We start from the raw sequence: 22127 nt of genomic DNA on the forward strand, positions 1-22127 counted from the left end.
CCCCGAGGATCAATTCCCCCTGTGGGCCCCAGACACCCCAGTCTGACACTGGCTGTCTTACATAGTCACCAGTGTAAAAGACTCCTGTCCACAGACTCAATTAATCAGTCAAACTCTAGCCTCTACAATATGGGCAAGACCAAAGAGCTTTCTAAGGATTTCAGGGACAAGATCATAGACCTGCACTAAGCTGGAATGGGCTACAAAACCATAAGCAAGATGCTGGGTGAGAAGGAGACAACTGTTGGTGCAATAGTAACAAAATGGAAGAAATACAAAATGACTGTCAATCGACATTTATCTTGGGCACCATTTAAAATCTCACCTTGTGGGTTATCCTTGATCATGAGGAAGGTGAGAGATCAGCCTAAAACTACACGGGGGAACTTGTTAATGATCTCAAGGCAACAGGAACCACAGTCACCAAGAAAACCATTGGTAACACATTGCGCCTTTAAAGGTTTAAAATCATGCAGTGCCCGCAAGGTCCCCCTGCTCAAGAAGACACTTGTGCAGGCCCATCTGAAGTTTGCCAATGAACACCTGGATGATTCTGTGAGTTATTTGGAGAAGGTGCTGTGGTCAGATGAGACAAAAATTGAGCTCTTTGGCATTAACTCAACTCGCCGTGTTTGGAGGAAGAGAAATGCTGCCAATGGCTCAAAGAACACCGTCCCCACTGTCAAGCATAGAGGTAGAAACATTATGTTTTTGGAGTGTTTCTCTGCTAAGGGCACAGGACTACTTCACCGCATCAATGGAAGAATGGATGGAGCCCTGTCCTCCCTTCGCACTTGGCCGCTGAGCTCCCGATGGTAGCCGCATGGAGGTCAGCGGCGATGCAGCCGGGAGATGACCGGCGCTAGCTCGCAGCGGAAGTACCCGCACAGGCAGGGCCGCTCCCTGGTCCTCACTAACACGGTTCGCTGATTGGTCGCGCCATCAATCAGCAACGAGCGCAGTCCGGCCGCGAATTGGCGCTGGATTTGAAACACGCTTCACTGATTGGTCGCACCTGCCCGGCCGCGACCAATCAGCGATATTGGCGCGAAATTTAAAACACCGCTTCTCTGATTGGTCGCGTCCAGTCGGCCGCGACCATTCAGCGACTGGCACAGCCCGGCCACGAAGTGGCGCCAGATTTGAAACACGCAGGCCACCGTCGAGAGATCAGCGGCGACACAGCCGGGAGATGACCGGTGCTAGCCGGTCATCTCCCGGCTGCTTGCAGCAGAAGTACCCCGTTCGGCGGCCTCGCTCCCCGGTCCTCCCTTCACACTTGCCGTCGGGAGATCAGCAGCCCTAGCCGCTGATCTCCCGACGGTAGCCGCATGGAGGTCAGCGGCGATGCTGCCGGGAGATGACCGGCAGTGCCGCTCCTCGGTCCTCACTAACACGATTCGCTGATTGGTCGCAGCCTGCGAACAGGAGACCCCTGGCTGCAGCCGCAAATAGTCGTGATGTAAGCGGAAGCAAGAGCCGGCTGCGGCCGGGGGAATTATGTGCTGGCTGTGCGTGGTCAGCGATGTTGTCACAAGCAGTATTGACAACATGACGTAATTACAAAATTCATTAGGGGCCCCGGGGGGATACATTGGTGGGTTAATTTAAAGTAGTGCACAACCCATTTAAACACTGCTTCGCTGATTAGTCGCGCCCGGTCGGCCGCATACATATTCTAGAATACCCGATGCGTTAGAATCGGGCCACTATCTAGTGTGTGTGTGTGTGTATATATATATATATATATTTATATATATAATATTTTTCCCTTCGGCGGGCTCAATTTCAGCTATTGCTACGTCACTGTGATTTCTGTCTACGTCACTGTGTATAGAATGTGTATAGGATAACAGAGTATAAGAAAGTTCTTATGGACGTGACTTAACGAACATTGTGCAGTGAGTCTGGTTTCCCTATAGTGACAACTCTCATTAGTGCGATTGTGGTGCCCTGCGGGTCCAGTTGCCACAGAAGTGCTGCATCTCAGCCAGAGGTGTGGTACCCCACTCTCAGGTAAGGAGGGAGCACTACACGGGACCCAACCACTCACATCCAACACTACACTACTTCATAAGGGAAGGGCAAGATTGCTCCTAAGGGAGAGCACAGGCCTGATCCCTGTCAGGAGGGTGGAACTAAGTGGAGGAGGTGGGTGGAGGAAATAGTTCAGGGGAGCTCAGACAGGAAGAGTAAAAGCAAGGGTAGAAACATCTAGAAGGGTCCATTTTCCTGGCTCCAGTGCTTGGAGCAGGAGTTCAGTGGAGAGTGAGGAGTGGGCCCAGTCAGAGGGGCCCAGCAGTAGGAGAGTGAGGGGAGAAGACCGGAGCAGTGGGAAAGGCTCCAGAAATAGAAGGGATCCTAGGGGCACGGCGAGTGCGGGAAGCCACCCGTGCGCCCGAATTCACGCTGACCATAGAGGGATCAAGGCCGCAGGAGGGGACTGGCCCCAGACTAGTGGAGTACTTTAAAGCTCAGCTAGCAAACCGGAGGTTGCTATATCTTTAGGTGCCGTAGCCACAGTCCACACATAATCGCTGAAAAGGTGGCCATATAGGACCAAGGGGACAGACGAGACGTCGCCTGACAAGGCCCGCGGCCACTGGCTCGGGACACTGTGTCTGAGGCACAGGGCAGGATGGCGAGAGCCAGCGTAGTGAGACGGCCTGGAGAGGTACACCGAAAAGGGTCCCGTTCAAGTGCTCCTAGGATATTTGAGAGTTGGCTGAATCACTTCCCAGGAGGACACAGGACGACATGGGTGGTTGCAAACCGGTAACTGTAACCTGGAGAACTTAACAACTGTGAGTAAAACCTGAAGACTGCACCCCGCTGTGTCCTTGACTTAATTGCCCTGCCCTGCACTACACTGTCCCTGCTGACAACATCTACCTCATCAAGTCCTTTATACTGCCCTGGGGCATAGCTCTACCCGTGGAGAGCCAAACATCTCTGCTGCGTCACCAACAGCCCCAGTGGATCTGCACCGCAGCGGGGGCCCCATATAGCCGCATACCACGGGTGGCGTCACGAACATTATCCCCAAATCTTTATTTCACCAAATTGACTTTCACTGTTCTTTATTTGACCTCCCTGGGCCACGGACTGGGTCACTGCCACCGTGACTACCCCAATACAGAACCGGCCCGGCTACCGTGTACCCCACGACCACAGGGGGCGCGTCACGATCATACAACATACAATCCTCTGATTGCTCAGGTGATGCACTGTACTACTGTAGTGCGGTGTATTATCCTTGCCTGTTAGTGTAATCGTAACGGCTCCATACACATGAGATAAGTGTTGGCTGAACAGTCATTTGGCAGACGGCTATCTCTTCCATCTCCCTATACACACAAATATTCCAGCTTTCCTGTGGTCTGTATGAGAAAGTCGCCTCCAGACTCCTCTAGTGGACGATTATCTACAGGAAGAACAAACGGATTAGCCTCTGAAATTCAGGATGACAGATCCTTCTCTGCCCTAACATCATCTGTCGGGAGGCCCCCAAATACTTTATATAGTCGACCAAACCCCCCCCATGAGGCGTGGGGAGCACTGAATATTCATGCTCCTTAATAGCGGCACACAGTGTAGCAGCAGCGCGGCGCCTGGTGCTGCCGGAATCACCTGTGCCCGCTGTTTAAGGGCATAAATATTCAACCTCCCTCCGTGGGGGGGGGGGGTGAATATTCATGCCCTTTAATAGCAGGCACACGTGATCGCCCTGCAGCAGCAGGAGCCGCTCTGCGGCTACGCTGTGTGCCGGGTATTAAGGAGCATGAAGTCACAGTTCCAGCGTGAGGAGCAGTGACTTCCAGTAGCTGATCTCCCTTTGTGAGCCTCGCATGGTAGTGACGCCATGCGCGGCTCACAAGGCAAGATCAGTGCGGGCAGATAGGACGCAGCGCTGGAGGAGAGAAGAAAGGTGAGTAGGAGTGTTTATTTTTTTATGTGCAGCATGATGAGGATTAGGGGGACCATGCATACCAGGATAAGGCTGAGGGGGGGCATACATAACAGAATAAAGATGAGGGGGGCATACATACCAGGATAAGGATGAGGGGCCATACATACCAGGATAAGGATGAGGGGTGCCATGCATACCAGGATAGGGATGAGGTGTGCCATGCATACCAGGGAAGGGATGAGGGGTGCCATGCATACCAGGACACGGATGAGGGGTGCCATGCATACCAGGACAGGGATGAGGGGTGCCATGCATACCAGGATGGGGATTGCTGTGCCATGCATACCAGGACACGGATGAGGGGTGCCATGCATACCAGGACACGGATGAGGGGTGCCATGCATACCAGGATAGGGATTAGGGGTGCCATGCATACCAGGATAGGTATGAGGGGTGCCATGCATACCAGGATGGAGGGGTTCCATGCATACCAGGATAGGGATGAGGGGTGCCATGCATACCAGGACAGGGATGAAGGGTGCCATGCATACCAGGACAGGGATGAGGGGTGCCATGCATACCAGGATAGGGATTAGGGGTGCCATGCATACCAGGATAGGGATGAGGGGTGCCATGCATACCAGGATGGAGGGGTTCCATGCATACCAGGATAGGGATGAGGGGTGCCATGCATACCAGGATAGGGATGAGGGGTGCCATGCATACCAGGATGGATCGATGACAGGCATATCAGGATGGAAATGGGGGCCACGTATAAAAGGAAGGGGGGCATATATACCAGGATGGGGGATATTGTCAGAATTGGGGGACATTACCCCTATACCAGTGTCAGTAGAAGACCCCCTCCCCCTTAAAAGTGCATCGTGAACACATTTTATGCTTAAATTTTTTTTTCTATTTTCCTACTCTAAAACCTAGGTGTGTCTTATGGTCCGGTGCGTCTTATAGTCCGAAAAATACGGTATTTATGGTAATTTATAAGCCTTCCCTGTCTCCAAGACTATCAGAGCGGTAGCACATCCCTCTGGCCTGCCCTTGTATCCTATTACTGGTACCTCCTGAGAGGCGGAGAAGGAGGTAATACAAGGGCGGGCCAGACGAGTGAAAGAGGCCTGTTTTTCTGGGCACAGCACCGCTCTTTCTCTTCTTTCCATACCCCGGGCGTCCCAGACGCCTGCAGCTTGCTTCACTTACACCTTCCCGGTGAGGCGCCCCCTCACCTCGTCACTGCAGTCCTCAGGAGCGAGATCAGAGAGGCAGAGAAGGAGGTACCGGTAATAGGATACAAAGGCGGGCCAGAGGGATGTGCTGCCGCTCTGATAGTCTTGGAGACAGGGAGAGCTGGGCAGGCAGGAAGAGCTGACCAATCCAAGCAGGCTTTGTATACAACAACCAGCCAATCGCCGGTAAGGTTCATCACTTTAAAATTACCATATTGAAATCAAATCTGATTTTTTTTTTTAACTTTTATTGTATGTGCGTTAGAAGAGGGGTAGTCTTATACATCGAGTATATCCCAAACTCTATATTTTAACTGGAAAAGTTGGGGGTCGCCTTATACACTCAGTCTTCTTATACTCCGGAAAATACGGTAGTTATTTCTCATGTCACGTGTAATGAATATCTCCTGCAGTATTGCTAATGCCGATTGTTGGTAAAGGAGACGAGATTTAGCGTCATGGAAGATGAGTCTATGAGAAATGTATTCAGCTTCCGACTCCGAGGAAGAAAGAAGAAAACTAAATACTGTAAAATAATAAATCTCCTCATATGTTTCCCTTATTATCTCCAGTAATTGTATTATTACACAGGATTTTTATGATGTTACATCTGCTCATCTTCTTCTCATTCAGATCCCTACAATATCAGATCCTCTCAGTGAAGATCTTCTATATAATAGAATTTTCCTTATTGATCCATAAAAGATGGATATGGACAGAGACAAGATGGTGGAGAGGATATTACACCTCACCCTAGAGATCCTCTTCCGGCTTACTGGAGAGGTGAGAGATTCTGATGACATCACATTACATCATTCTTATCTATGGGAATAACAGATGGACAGAACTGGAGAGGTGAGGACTCTGGAAATGTCTGGAGTGAGATTTATTACTGTGTCTCTCCATAACCAGGATTACACAGTAGTGAAGAAGACCTCTAGTGAGCGCTGTCAGGACCCTGCGTCTGAGGGATGGGGAAGACCCCTGAGCCCAGTCACAGGGCCTCCACCTCACCCCCTGATACATGAGTACATCAATGACCAGAAGATCCTAGAACTCACCTACAAGATGATTGAGCTTCTGACTGGAGAGGTGACACTGCTGGGAATGCTGGGACATTATACAGTAACGCTATGGAGGGATCGGGGGGATGACGGTATCATTGTATGTGTCAGTTTCCTATAAGGTGTCAGGATGTCTCCGTCTATTTCTCCATGGAGGAGTGGGAGTATTTAGAAGGACACAAAGATCTGTACAAGAACATCATGATGGAGGTTCCCCAGCCCCTCACATCACCAGGTAATAGACAGGATTAAATACACACTGCCTATAACTATCTGTATGTAAAGAATGAATTCAGTCCCTGTATGTGTTTCCCCCAGATCTATCCAGTAAGAGGACAACACCAGAGAGATGTCCCCGTCCTCTTCTTCCACAGGACTGTAAACAAGAAGATCCCAATGTTCCTCAGGATCATCAGGTAGATGGAGAGAAGGTGTCATGAGATCTCCCCTATGATGTGTAGACGGCTGTTAAGGTCTTGTGCTCAGTCTTGTTTTATTCACCATTATTATGTTTTATACTTGTGTAATGAGAACGGTGGAGATGGCAGGATTAGAGCTGATCATAGATGTGACTTCTCCTTCTGTCTGTCACTTTTACAATATTTGTTTCAGGGTGAAAATCTGACCCATAATCATAGTACAGAGACATATGTGAGGGGTGATGAGCGGTGTAAGGAGGAGATTCCTACATATGACTACCCTGGTGAGTAGTAACCACTAAATACAGAGAAGTCACAGATTCTTCTCAGTCACCGGCTGTGGCTGCTTTATCGGTGGTGTAGTCCGGCTGTATCACAATCGTGTGATCACCATTTTGCCTCTAGATCACAAAATTCTTCTCCACCCAAAACTGTTCAAATGAATTTGGGCATTGAAAACCCTTTTCTAGAGAACTTGCAACCTGGGGATCCACCTACCTCCTGGGATTAGTAGACGCTGACCGTTACCTGCCCAGATCTGTAAACTACAAAGCCAAATGACAGCTTACGTAGAATGTGCTGACAAGTGAGAAAATCACTTGAAGGAAAATATTCTGATGGACCTGTAACAGAAAGCGGAGGGTAATGATGCTGTTGGCTTCCTAGATCCCTGATATCTTATTGGATGAATCTACCTTCTCTCCCTTCTGTGCTGCTGAATGTTCTCATATGGTCCCTACAAGACCAGGTCCAGTCTTTCTGGCCAAACTTCACTTTTATTATCGACAATATTAAATGTGCAGTGAGGGCCAAGTGTGAATTTCTGTACAATAACAACGGAGTTTCCCTTTATTCTGACTTTTTAATTTCTTTTAAAACTGACTAACTTAAGCAGGAATGGGATAAAACTACATAAATAACATTACACCTGTGCCATGATATGTCTCTAAGCTGTGCGTGGCTGATGGCTGTAATATACATCTATTCACGCCTGCAGGAGATGTGGTGGCATGGCTCGAGCCCTGGTTTCATGGATTCACTCCACATCATAAATTACATTATTTTTTCAATCCTAAAGAATTCAGATTCCTGCACAATCTCTCCTGAAATGGGGGGCACTAATACTTTCTCTACTCTTCTGGTCAGGACTCATCATACCTCCAATGGTCCACCATAAATGAGAGCAACTCCAGTTTAGTGTTGGATTTCTCCCTTCATACATACATTGGTGTTGGGGATGTAACATATATTTTTATTGTTGTATTTTTTTTTACATGTTCATTCTGTATGATAGTTTATTTGGGGTCGGATCGGCCTGCCTCACCTATGTGAGTCTTTAACTACCTAGTAGTTACAGTTACAGACTGAAGGTTTTTTTTTTCTGAAGAAGACTGTTCAGCTTGATCGTTTCAGTCAGTGTTATTATCTGTAGTCACAGTTTTGCCAATCACCCTTTATTCTTCCTTAGGGATCTGGACTTACACAGATACTCCTAGGCTTGGGCCATAGTGTTACTTGTTGTTCTGTAAAGTGAGATGGGAAGAAGAATAGTCAGGTAGCCATAACCAGGAGGGCAGAGAAAGTACAAAATCAGAATACACAAAAATAGTCAGTAAACTGGCCGGGGTCACAATGGAAAACAAATACACAAGCCGGGAGCTGAGCACAGAGGACTGAACCAGAGGAGAACACGGCTGGATCTGGCCGCTTCCGGCAATATGCTACCAGCTTTAGTAGGGTGCGGTGCTTTCCAATTGCCAGAAGTAGGGAGCAGGTTACTGCAGCTGGACAGCACACACACCCATACTGCCAGACTGGATGGTACTACTGGTTCCATGCAAACTAATCTAAGTGGCTGGAAAGAGCCTGCGCCGCCCAGAACTTTTGGTCCCGACGTCTTCTCAATAACCAGCGCCGCCTGCAGAATAAATAGGACAGCACCTGGTGACTGAAGCAGACGTCGCAGGAGCAGGTCCCAGAGGATATGGGACACACCACACCATACAAAATGTCAGCAAATCAGACCAGTAGAAATTCCCATATATTGACTCCATTTTGAAATTATGACCCTCAATTAATTAATCTTTAGAAGTTGTCACTACTTTGACTCCACAGTCACTTTCCGAAAATTAGCACACAGTAGATGTTTCAAAGTGAAAATTACAAATATGCCATTTTATTGCCCAACACGTAGTGCCCAGATTGTGCTCCAGGAGACACACACACTGTAAATGAAGTGGGTTCTTCTCATTATAGTAATGCCAAATACATGGATGATAAATGTGGTTTGGGCGCACTGCAAGGCTCAGAAGAGAGGGGGAGATTTCACTTTGAGAGAACGAATATTGCTGGATTGGTTTTTAGAAACAAAGTTGCTTTTCCAGAGCCTTTAAGCCACTAATAATGTGAAAATCTCTGTTTTTCCACTGACAAATGATGGACCTGAGTGGGGACTTGTTTTTTGTGAGATGAGTAGAAGTTTTTATTGGTATTATTTTTGCCTATGTAACACCCCTTTAGGGCTACCACGGTACACTGGGTGTTATGGGGGGTCTCACCTCTCTAGGGCGCAGTGCCTCCACCAGAATCTTGATTCTAGCTCTCTCTCTGGGACTGCCGAAAGACTGTTATCTTCTGCCAGTGGCTGATTCGGGAAGCCCCTGCCACTGCTCAGTACACACTGACAGGGAACAGGAGTAAAACCGTTTAACAGGTTTATTGCTATACAGCAGAATTGAGGTGGGTTTAAAGGAATACAATACAAGTAACAGTGCTCTATAAAAGTCATATATCTACTTCTACTCCGACCCTGCAAATATAATGTAGCAGGCTTTCCCTTTTTGTTTTAACTCAGTCCAAATGTTGGGGCCCAGTTGCCGCGGATGTTGGCGTGCAAATGAGAACCGTTGGTGCACTTAGATGAATATTAATGTCAATAGTCTGGGTTGCAGTGTACTCACTGTAAATAGTGCTGGTAGAACCACAAGTCTCAGAAGGGCACTCACTGTGTGTCTCAAACGGTCGGATGGTTCTCTGGACACCAGCTGGGGGCGACAGTATTCAGGACTTTATACGGTGGGAGTGCTGGTAGAACTCTCCGAGTCCTTGATGTAACTTGCTTCAGAGGGTGACAAGACCGCGCTCTCTCCAGCAGCGCGGGTATCTCAGAGGGGGCCGCCACACTTGGCAGCGTAGAGGAATGCAGATCCACACTGCTCCGTCCCTCACAGCAAGCTGCCATGCTCTTTTTTTTTCTCTGAACTTTCACTTTCACTTCCTGCCCAGCTCCCTCCCCCAAGTCCCTCCTCATCCATTCCACTCTCTCTCCTTCTATCCTCCCAGGCTGTGTCATCTGACTGAAACAAGGGTCCCTGGGAATTTTAGTCCACTCCAGCTCAGGGGAAAAACGGTTAATGTCTGTAGGTCCCTGTTTAACCGCAGCTGCAAAGCTCTTCTTAGTGTCTGTAAGCTCCAGTATACCGGTAGCTGCCCTGAAAATTCCCTCTGCAGGTGTTACATAATCCCCCTGGTGAGTCATTGAAAGTGTCCCATCACGACATGAGGACTCACCACCTGAAACATGAATGGGGGTTAAGGCATCCTGACTAACACCAAATTTACATGCACACAAACCACCACCTGGACACATGGGAGATACCGGGAAATAAGGCCAAACAATTTGAATTAGGGCGTATCAGCCTGGGGACCTCAGTGGTATGTCCCATTGTATGATAGGTCAGTATCATGGGTGGCCTAGTGTGCATGTAAATTTGGTGTTAGTCAGGATGTGTGTGGATTATCGTACCTTGAAGAAACGTACGGTCCCTGACCAGTACACTGTGCCCCGAGTCGATGAAGCTTTGGATTGCCTGCAAGGGAGCCAATGGTTTTCTGTGTTAGATCTCCTGAGTGGCTACTATCAGATACCCTTGTCAAAAGAAGATCAAGAGAAGACCGCTTTTATCTGCCCCATTGGGTTCTTTGAGTTTCAGAGACTGCCTCAAGGACTGACAGGTGCTCCAGCCACTTTTCAGAGATGTATGGACAAAGTAGTGTGGGACATGCACTTACGTGAGGTCCTGGTTTATCTAGATGATCTTATTGTTTTTGGGAAGACTCTGGAAGAACACAACCAGTGGTTGTTCAAGGTGCTGGATCGGTTGAAGGAGGCTGGGTTGAAGTTATCCCTTGACAAGTGCCGGATTTGCCAGACGACTGTGAAATATGTGGGGCACATAGTCAGCAGAGAAGGAATTTCCACCGACCCCACCAAAGTGGAGGCTATTGTAAACTGGCCTAAGGATTTTGTGGATATTACCGAAGATTTGTACCCCAGTACTCTCGGATTGCGAAGCCGTTAACTGCTCTTACCAAGGGGTATCCCCCTTCCGGGAGGACAGCCCACCCCTCAAGGTCAGGAAAGAGAGTCTATTTACGAGTTAATGAACTTTTTGGGAAAAGATGGACACCTGCATTCGAGAAACTGAAGTCATGTTTGACCCAAACTCCAGTGTTGGCCTATGCAGACCCCAGTAAACCATATGTGTATGTAGATGCTTCTCTCGACGGACTAGGACGGATTCTCTATCAGGACCTTGATGGCTGTCTGCTTCCCGTTTACTACATTAGTAGAGGATTGACTCCCAGTGAACGCAACTACTCAGCTCACTAACTGGAGTTTCTGGCTTTGAAATGGGCTGTAGTGGACACGCTGCATGACACGCTGAGGAAGAAGAAGGAGGATGGATAGAGGTCCCTGCCCCTGAGGTGAAGACTCTGTGCCATAGACATCAAACTAATGCCCTCCCTATGCAGTGCAGTGCTAAATTCTTAGGAGTATCCAGTGAAGCGCTCCCGTTGTTGTACTGCCGAGTGACAAATGTAACCCCTGACTCTCTCCCTCAACTGACTCGTAATCAAGTCAGAAAGGCGCAGCAGGAGGATCGGTCGGTGGGGGTAGTCCAATGGTGGGTTAAGAGGGGCTGGAGGCGCGAAAAGTATGCATTAAGAACAGAGGAGTATGTCCTGCTGACTCTGCAGCTAGAGTTTCTAGTAGTAAGAAATGGACTACTATACCGGGAGGCAAAGCGCCAGAAGGGAGGAGTCCGCAGACAGCTGGTGTTACACCTATATAACATTGTTTGGCTTTTTATTCCAGATTTGGGAGACTGAATGAACAAACAGTTGAACATCACGCTCTACTTGGTCTTGCTATGAAGTTTTCTATTACACTGTGAACTGTAATTTTCTTGGTGAATAATTCAATATTTTTTTACATGAGTTGCTATTTTACAGTTTAAGTAGAAATGTTAAAAAATATATAATTCAAGAAAATAATTATTGGTTTTATTCTTGGCAGATGACTGTACCAGGAGATCAGAGGGACAGCTGACATCTTCAATTTTTAAATCAGACGATCTTGAGATCCCAGAGGATACAATTGAAGTGAATGCCATTACTCCAGATCTACCATCATCCCTTCACAGGAAAGATCTTTCACCTGATCCTTTGAAACAGGTCCTGTCTTCTGATTCATTACCGACTACTAAGGAAAATCAAAGTCACAAAATAAGCATTAAAAAACAAACTACTCCTAATTCAAAGAAGCCATTTTCACGTTCAGAATATGGAAATAGTTTTCTTAAACATCAAAATATTCACACAGCGGAGAAAAGATTTTTTTGTTTCAAGTCTGGGAAATGTTTTAATCATAAATCAAATCTTGTTAATCACCAGAGAACTCACACAAGGGAGAAGCCATTTTCTTGTTCAGAATGTGGAAAATGTTTTACAGAGAAATCAAGGTTTATCAGACATCAGAGAACTCACACAGGGGAGAAGCCTTTTTCATGCTCAGAATGTGGGAAATGTTTTAACCAGAAAGCGCATCTTGATAACCACCAGAAAACCCACACAGGAGAGAAGCCATTTTCTTGTTCAGAATGTGGAAAATGTTTTAACCAGAAATCTAGTTTTCTTAAGCACCAGAGAACCCACACAGTGGAGAAGCCTTTTTCATGTTCAGATTGTGGGAAATGTTTTGTACAGAAATCATATCTTAATATACATCAGAGAACTCATACAGGAGTGAAACCTTTTTCCTGTTCAGAATGTGGGAAATGTTTTAACCAGAAATCAAATTTGGTCTATCACCAGAGAACTCACACAGGGGAGAGGCCTTTTTCCTGTTCAGAATGTGGGAAATGTTTTAACCAGAAATCAGATTTGCTTAAGCACCAGAAAACTCACACAGGGGAGAAGCCTTTTTCCTGTTCAGAATGTGGGAAATGTTTTAACCGTAAAGCAATTCTTGATGGCCACCAGAGAACCCACACAGGGGAGAAGCCTTTTTCCTGTTTAGAATGTGGAAAATGTTTTAACCAGAAATCAGATTTGCTTAAGCACCAGAGAACTCACACAGGGGAGAAGCCTTTTTCCTGTTCAGAATGTGGGAAATGTTTTAACCGTAAAGAGATTCTTGATAGCCACCGGAGAACTCACACAGGGGAGAAGCCTTTTTCCTGTTTAGAATGTGGAAAATGTTTTAACCAGAAATCAGGTTTGCTTAAGCACCAGAGAACTCACACAGGGGAGAAACCTTTTTCCTGTTCAGAATGTGGGAAATGTTTTAACCGTAAAGAGATTCTTGATAGCCACCGGAGAACTCACACAGGGGAGAAACCTTTTTCCTGTTCAGAATGTGGGAAATGTTTTAACCGTAAAGAGATTCTTCATAGCCACCAGAGAACCCACACAGGGGAGAAGCCTTTTTCATGTTCAGATTGTGGAAAATGTTTTAACCAGAAATCAGATTTGGTCAATCACCAGAGAACCCACACAGTGGAGAAGCCTTTTTCCTGTTCAGAATGTGGAAAATGTTTTAACCAGAAATCAAATCTGGTTAAGCACCAGAGAACTCACACAGGGGAGAAGCCTTTTTCCTGTTCAGAATGTGGGAAATGTTTTAACCAGAAATCAGATGTTGTTATACACCAGAGAACCCACACAGGGGAGAAGCCTTTTTCCTGTTCAGAATGTGGAAAATGTTTTGTGAAGAAATCCTCACTTCTTAGTCACCAAAGTACTCACACGGGTGAGAAGCCATTTTCATGTTCTTAATGTGGGAAATGTTTTACACAGAAATCAACTCTTAATAAACTTCAGAGAAGTCACACAGGGGAGAAGCCCATTTCAATTCTAACCGAAAAATTGTATCTTCTTAAAGGGGTTTTCCACTTCTATTAGTACAACGCCTTCTCATTCCTCATGTTTGGCCTTTTTAAAATAAAAACACTCATACGCACCTCCCGTTGTGGCGCCGTTCCATTGGTGTCACAACTTGCATTTCTGGGGCTCACATAAGGTTATTACATCACACAGTCCTGCTCCCAATCAACGTCGCCTTCGGACGTATTGAAAATCAACAGGAAAGATATGGCCTGGACATAGCAATGAGAGCACTCTCTTCAGACCGGGTTCCTGGGGGAATTATAAGCAATTTCTGGCCTTAAACATGACGTCCGATATTAGAAAGAAAGACAAGAGATCTGAGGTTAATCTGAGGTCCTCCACCTCCGTCAGCATGTCTGATATGCAGTGTTTCTTATCGAAAGTCTTATCATCCTGCTCTGGAGCCATTACTGCCTCATCTCAGCTTGGAAAAAGAAGCAGTATTAACCCTCATGATGCCAGACCGCTCAAGCCTGTAAGTCCTGCACCAACTTCTCTCTTAATGTAGGCCTCACAAGAAAACATCTCCACAAATCTCCCTGTATTCTCACCAAAGCCCACATACTGAGCAGTGCTTGCTGCACAGGGAAATATACTGCCCCAGCCACAGGGGATTTTAATATGGGGAAAGCCATAATTGATTTGTATTTCATATTGCGTCTATCCCTACTAAACAAGAGATAGAGCAATATATACAAAGGCTGAAGACCACGTGCAAAACTGAAATACGTCCCCTCACTTCTAGCCTATCACAGCTTACTGACAAGGTACAGAGATAAGAGGATGATGTCGTACAAGTTGTGGCCATCAAAATGCTCAGAAACAAACACTGGATCTTCACAGCCAGCAAATAAACAGTCTGTTTAATATCATTGATGACCAAGAAAATCACAATAATATCCTGAAATCATCAATGCACAAGCTATTATGCCAACACTGTGGACATTGTTCAATTATATCCTTGGTGACCCTATTGATAAGGAGCTGGAGATCGACAGGGCGCACCGTACATTAGGCAATCATGGCCCAGATCCTGAGTGTCCAAGGGACATTATCGGTCACATACATTTTTCCAATGTAAAAGAGGCCGTTGTGAGGAAAGCAGGGGATTTGGGTCCTGGTGATTTCAATGGAAAGCGCATACAATTGCTCACAGATCTATCCTGAATGGCACTTGCTCAAAGAAGGGTATTGACACCACTACTTGATACTCTCTAGGTAAATGGTCTGATGTACTCCTGTGGTACCCTTTCCAGCTGCAAGTCCGAAAAAAATGGAACATTGTATACTTTGAAAGATCAAAGCGCCATGAGACCATTCTGTGATGTCCTGGACATTCCCAGAATCCATATATCTGATTGGCCACCTTCTCCACCATTGCCACAGAGTTTCGGCACATCACAGAAGGCTTTCAATGGATCAGGAATTTGATGGTGATGCACCCAGACGGAAAAGGAACCTGCCAATCATATGAGCTCCTGAAATGAATCTTCTTTTCCCTGATGAGAGAGACAGTTTGCAGATGCGTACTTATTTCTTTCAGAATATAATAAGATATATCTAAATAGAGTTTTAGGTGCCACTCTTCCACTATACAGAACGTCTCAGTTCATATCTGTGAGGAGCTGCCCATTTTCTAAAGACTATGATACTTTTCCAGCAACGGACCACCATTTTTGTTAATATTATTATTTTGTTTTATTAGTGATTTACTTGTTATGTTTTATATAGTTCTGCTGACTTGTCAGTATGAGCACTAGATTCACTTGTAAAATGTCCAGCATTCCACTAATCTGTATCTCAGGAGTATCTAACCATTGTTCCAATAGCCAATAATCTCGTTATGTGTGTGTAGATTGTAGACACAGTGGAGCCATCCCCACAGGGGGTCTTACATGCAGTCTCAGATGAAGGCTTCTAGAATATTCTTCATTGTTTAGCGAAGAATGAATGTTTAAGGGGGAGGGTGTGATCACTTCTAACCTGGGAGGGGACTGAGCCCAGTGGAAGAAAGGACAGACATGTTTTAGGAGAGTTGGGTGAAAGGATTGGAGGAAGAGGATGGAGACAGTGAGTATGGCCTTATACAAAGCCAGTGGAACTACTGAACCCAGATTGGGAATTTGAGGACTGAGAGAACTGTTTTTTGGCCATTTACCTGGAATTGCTTATTACCATGGCTGTGATCAATAAAATATTGTTGCATTGTTAATCTGCCTAGGTGATTACTTACAACCCACAACCACAGATCTTTACAATATCTTATAACGGCATTTAATTTGAGTTCACATTATATTACTGTAATATCAGGCTGTATTACTTTGCTCGCTATATATTCTATGGTTCCCCCTAATAGGAACCCTAGAACTAAAGGTTTGACTTACACCTGTAAAGACAACCCCCAGTTAAGGACTTGCATTGGGATCTGCTTGTTTCGTAATTTCCTAGTGTTTGATATATTCATAATCTATACCTCTTGGCCACTGAGAGGTAGACATTACTATCTACCATCTATACCTCCTCTTTGCTCTTAATCTTTCTCTCCTCCTCCTTTTTTTTCATATAATATGACACAACTCAAAACTCGTTTATTGAATGTCAGAGGACTTAATGTTCGAGAGAAAGGAGCTCAAGTGTTTTATCATATGAATAAACAACACGTTCATTTTCTCCTTCTTCAGGAGACCCACTTTAGAGGCGATCATATACTGTACCTCAGATTACTAACAGATATTATTCATCTTGGCGTCACAGTACAAATGCTGTTTTGAAGTCTAAGGTGCGGAGTATAGGCCGACACAGATCACTGCCGCATACCATTGTAGAAACACTGTCTGACACTGAGAGGAGGTATGTGTTTAAGATCTCCATCTATTCCAACATTTTGACTTTGGCAAACTTCTGTCTCCCTAATTGTGACCTAATTAAGACATGATGTCAGTACTTAAACTAAAACATTTTCTGTAGGACCTTATCATCATTGAAGGTGACTTTCATTTTGTCTTGGATCCTTCTTTAGAGGGTTCCTGGGATGGAGTCACCAATCTAAATCACCCAAAAGCTTTGCTAAACGTGCTCCGGTCTTTCCAACTGGTCGATGTATGGAAGATACAACATCCAGATGTAAAGGATTATACGTATTATTCTCCTATACTCAATATGCATAGCCGTAGAGACTTTTCATTAAATTTCCATCACTTGCTTACATGGCAACCTACATCTCTGATAGGGACTGCTATATGGTCAGATCATGCTCCTGTATATTGTTATCTGACTATACCTGACTCCACCAAGGCTTCAACTGTGGGAACTTAAATGATAATCTGCTGAAAGACTCACTCTGTGTCTCAGACCTTCTTGAGACTATAGACTCCTTCACAAATATGAGCATGATGAAACTGCCTTACCATTTCAATGGGAAGCTCTCAAATGCGTCCTCAGAGGGATACTAATAAAACATGGATGCCGGCTAAAAAGAGAAAGCAGCTAAAGTCTCCCATTTGCTTGAGCGGATTGATCTTCTTGACAAACAACATAAATGATCTGCTTCCCTCCAGACATACGCAGACCTGCTTAACGCTAGAAAGCAGCTAAGGTCGTTTCATGGATGGGTTACTCGCAAATATTGTTACTTATGGAAGGAACCAAGCGGAAGCTTCCATTCTCGGTACTAAATATGGGGCGTCCTCGAGAAAATGACCTAAAATGTCTTAAGCTAAAGTTAATATATAAGGTTTGGGATAGGGGTAAAAATATTCTGGGAATTGGAAAGTACACAAACTATACTCCTTTATGGCACAACTATAACTTACCAGAGTTACAGAAACTAAAAGATGTTAGTGAGTGGGAGGATAGGGGTAAATGTTTGGTATCAAAACTCTTGAGGAAGTGATTATTCAAGAGCTTTGAACAAATAAAGGCAGATTTTAACTTTCACATAGGATGTTTTATCAATATCTGCAAATACGTCATGCATATGTGGCACCCCAGGGGTCTGGTTACCACAGTAATAGCAATATTACGTCTGAGAGCAGGTGGGAGGTCTCCTGGTCAGGAACCCTAAGCATGCAACACTTCCTGCCCAGTCCTGGGAGGGGAAGAACTTCCCCTATATAAACTGGGGCTGAGGCGGGGTTAGAGGAGAAGAAGAGGAGTCCCAGACAGAGACACAGTCTGGTCTGGAGTGGAGCAGATACAGGGAGAGCAAGATCAGGAGCTCTGTGGGAGCAGTGATAAAAGGGGTCAGAGACTGGAAGCTGTAGAGCTCGTCCTGACTGAAGAGATCTCACCGGACACGGAGTCCGAGGCTGTGGGGACTGATCCATACCCAGCAGCAGAAACCGACCGGCAGGGGATTTCAGGTCCTCTGGCCAAGAAACCCGAAGGCACGGTCACATGCAAGGGACCAGCACCGCCGGCGTGGAGCGGAGGCTACCAGAAGGCCCCGAGTCACCGGCCATACGGGTGAGCACCACACGGTACACTCAGGGACGTGGGCTACTTCTACCCGCTTCTAGCAAGGTAGCCAGGAAGAGTACAATAGTTGGGGAGGCCTACAACTCCGCCTGGCCAGGGGAGATCCTATCTGCTCACAGACTGACCAGGCCCCGATCGCTAGCCAGTACTCCCGGGAGGGTCTACCTTTGCCACCAGTAAAGACCCTGAACTACACCGCACCGTCTCTGAGTGGTTCCTAGTGCCTGCGTGCAATTCTGCTATCCCCATCATCCACGTCCGCTGCCCTGAGGCCATACCCCTCCCGTTGGGGGTTATACTATCCACGCTGCACAACTGTACCACCGGCCTCAGCGGTCTGCCCTGCAGCGGCGGCTTCATAACCGCATTCAACGGGTGGCGTAGTCGAACAATATAACATCTTATTCTAAGTTCTGCCACTTGGTTTGACACCCTGGGCACGGACCGGGTCACCGCCACGAGGACTACTACCCCTATCAGATCCGGCTCCGGGTATTCCCCGCATGCGCAACGCTGCACAACAGAGGCCCAGGGGGCGCGTCACATATAACACACAACTAGAATAAACGCCATACTGATTGATAGACATTACCCAATAGATACCATTGCTACAGCGGTGGATACAAAATGTCTAATATCCCTTATTTATAGGCAATTACTGGCCCTACTTTTGGATATGCTTTAATAGTTAAGACAAAATGGGAAGAGGATGTGTGTCCCTTAGCTGAGGAGCAATGGGGGGAAATACTGAATTTGATACCTAACCTTTCCTTGTCGAAGACACAAAGATTGTCCCAAATTCTTCTCATTCATAGGGTATATAGATCCCCAAGTATTTTATTTAAAATTTTAATACAAACTGATGACACATGCCCTAGATGTGGTCAAAATGCTGCCAACCTGATACATATGATGTGGGAATATTGGCGACTGCTGTAATGTGGTGATCGCTCTTGTACTATCTGTATTTGGGATACAACTTCAGTTGGAACCTAAAATCTGTATCCTAGGACTCCTGGGAGAGGACGTAGACCAGACTCCCATATGGCAATAGCTAGCTCCAGAATATTATTCTAGCCAGATAGTTGTTGGCACTACATTGGATAGAAAATTCTCCCCCAACGATAACAGAACTAAAATCCAGGATAAATGACACTATGCTTGGAAAGGGAGCTTATATATGAAGAAACGCTGTCAAGAAATCCATACACATATGGAACAATGGTTAATTACCCCCGGTATGGCTTCAGAAAACCTTCTCAGAAATACTATACTGGACCGTTTGTCCATTTCCTTACAGTAACCCAGGAATTTATATCCTGATACCCAAGGTGTCAGCGAATAATAATTGTCTCAGTCCATATAATTGTCCCTTCTTAGTTATATTCTTTTTCTTTTGATGTCCCAATAGGGGAAAAAATAATCAGTCAGGAATATTTCAGATATTTATGTACAAATGTAAAATTACTATTCCAAAACCTTGTACTATAGAGCGATATTGGGATTTGTATCATTGTAAACCGGTTGTCGTATTGTTAGTGGTTATTTATTTTTATTTTATTTTTGTCACAAAGTTTGTATAAGAAAAACAAAATGTTGGTAATTATTTATTTTGTTAAAAATTATCTGATTGAAAAAAAGAAAGATGCTAAGGTCTATAATAGATCAAACATATACAAAATATCAAGATCCATGTGAAGATACTCGTATGAATTCACAGATAAATGTGCTCGCTCATTGACAAGGAGGTTACATCCACACATACAAAGGACATATGTATCCAGAATAAAGGGGGCACCCGGCTATAGACTCATAACCCCACTGACATAGAGGAAGCATTTCATTGCTGTTATAGCTCTCTATATAATATTCATGGACAATACCACGACGTGTCGCCTAATAGTCTTGAAACAAAAATTGACAAATATATTATGGACACTACCGTTCCTTCCTTACAGACCCCCGAGCAGGAGGTACTAGACAAAGCTTTCACTGAACGAGAGATATGAGAGGCCATTAAATCATTCCCTATTGGGCAGGGAGTTAAGGAGATATAGGGGAAAGAGAAAATATACCTGTGTAGCTTATATAATGAGAGGACAGATGTGTGACACCGTGTCTCACCAGAGAGATCTAGGACTGTAAAGAAAGACAGATAAGATAGGTATCCACCACATCATAGACAGCCCCAGTGTCAGAGGAATACAGGCATACCATAGGATTTGTTCAGGATTTCCTAGGTCTGGCGTCCTGATGCGGTATTCACCGCTTGTCAGCGTGCAGCGCCTGTATCAGAGAGCACCCGGAAGTGTTTTATACAGGCATGCAATGAGCGTGCAGAGACCGCGGCCAATAGGAAAATTGTGACCACGGCGGAAGTGACGCTATCGGTTGCTAGGTAGATGACTATCCGGTCATGTGATGCCTATGGTGCTTTCCAGATGGGCGGAAGTATGTGTTCCAAGCTAGTGATAATACTATGGATCAGAGATATCACGTTCCGAGGCTGAGTACTATGTTTTAAATGGATACAAGGTGGATATGGGAAATGCAATGGGGCGGAAGAGGGAGAGTGGGATGATCCAAATTAGTAGGACCAACGGAAATAGAATTTGATGTTCCAGAAGGGGGTTAATAGGATATTAACATTGGATCTAAAAAACAAGAAAAAACATGTCAATATCTCTCCAAACATGTAAACTGTCAAAGATGGACGGTTGGGTCGGGAGAGGAGGACTACTACTCTCATCCAAAAGCCTCTCCCACTGATAACAGCGAGAGCGGCGCTGCTGAGGGGAGCAGTAGTTTTCTTCAACAGAGCCGGCGTGTCCGCGGTGAAAAAAAGAAAGAAAAAAAGTAAAAAGAGAAAAAAAAACCTTATGCTCACCTGTCCAGCGACCCCCGGTGTCCTCGGTCCCAGCAATGCTCTCCTCCCGGCGGCTGGCGTTATACTGCTGGTAGTGCGCTCGCTCCTAGCAGTATACTGTGCTTCCAGGACCTGTGGTGACGTGAGCGATCAGCTGATTGGTCACGTGACCGATCAGCTGATGATCACGTGACCTCACCCTGGGAATACTCTCAAGTTCTGAGTGGTAAGCTCACCGGGACTGATCTTAAGCTGATCAACCCCAGTGACCTCACTCCTGCACAGCAATATATACTGACAGGAGTGATTTTACACTCCTTGTCAGTGTACATTGCTGTCTTTTACAGCAGTGACATCAGTGATTGGGTGAATGGCAGTAGCTGACACCGAGCTCTTTTCTTTGGTGATGTCAAGATGTCAATCAGACCTTTTTATGACCAAACATAAGTAAAGTAAAGAGTTAAATAAACACACAGACATAAAGCAAACACTTTATTTGAAATACAACAGGCACATTCTTTAATCATTTAAATTAACCAATATACCGAACCCAGTTCTGACGGAAATCCAAGGGTTTAAGCAATGTCCACCAAATAACTTTATTTAGCTCCAAAAAACGCATAAAAAATCAAGGCAAAACCGCACATTTTATCCGCAGCATTTTTCCTGCCAAGGAGATGCAGAAACGCTCAGGAAATTTCTGCATCAAATCCTGATCGTGCGCACATAGCCTCAATCTCAAAGGCAAAGAAAGATCTCCTTAGGCACTTTATAATAGTCCTGGAAATCTAACGTAGTCTACAAATGGATACCTTAAAAACATAAAAAGAGAATTAAAAAACAAGATACTGTCCCTTGTTCACCAATTTATTAGAAAATATGGATCCCCCGCAGGTCCGGCATAGTTCAGCGCTTCCCATG

The 22127-nt window shown here is 45.5% G+C and overlaps 1 pseudogene; it reads left to right on the forward strand.

The window, feature by feature from the left end:
- LOC141194382 (uncharacterized) overlaps window positions 1-16228 on the forward strand; it is a 58684-nt pseudogene extending 42456 nt beyond the window's left edge.
- Window positions 16229-22127: the final 5899 nt, after the last annotated feature.

The sequence above is a fragment of the Phyllobates terribilis genome, unplaced genomic scaffold, assembly GCF_046119375.1.
Source record: "Phyllobates terribilis strain yellow unplaced genomic scaffold, ASM4611937v1 Scaffold_70__1_contigs__length_7381418, whole genome shotgun sequence".
Taxonomy (NCBI): domain Eukaryota; kingdom Metazoa; phylum Chordata; class Amphibia; order Anura; family Dendrobatidae; genus Phyllobates; species Phyllobates terribilis.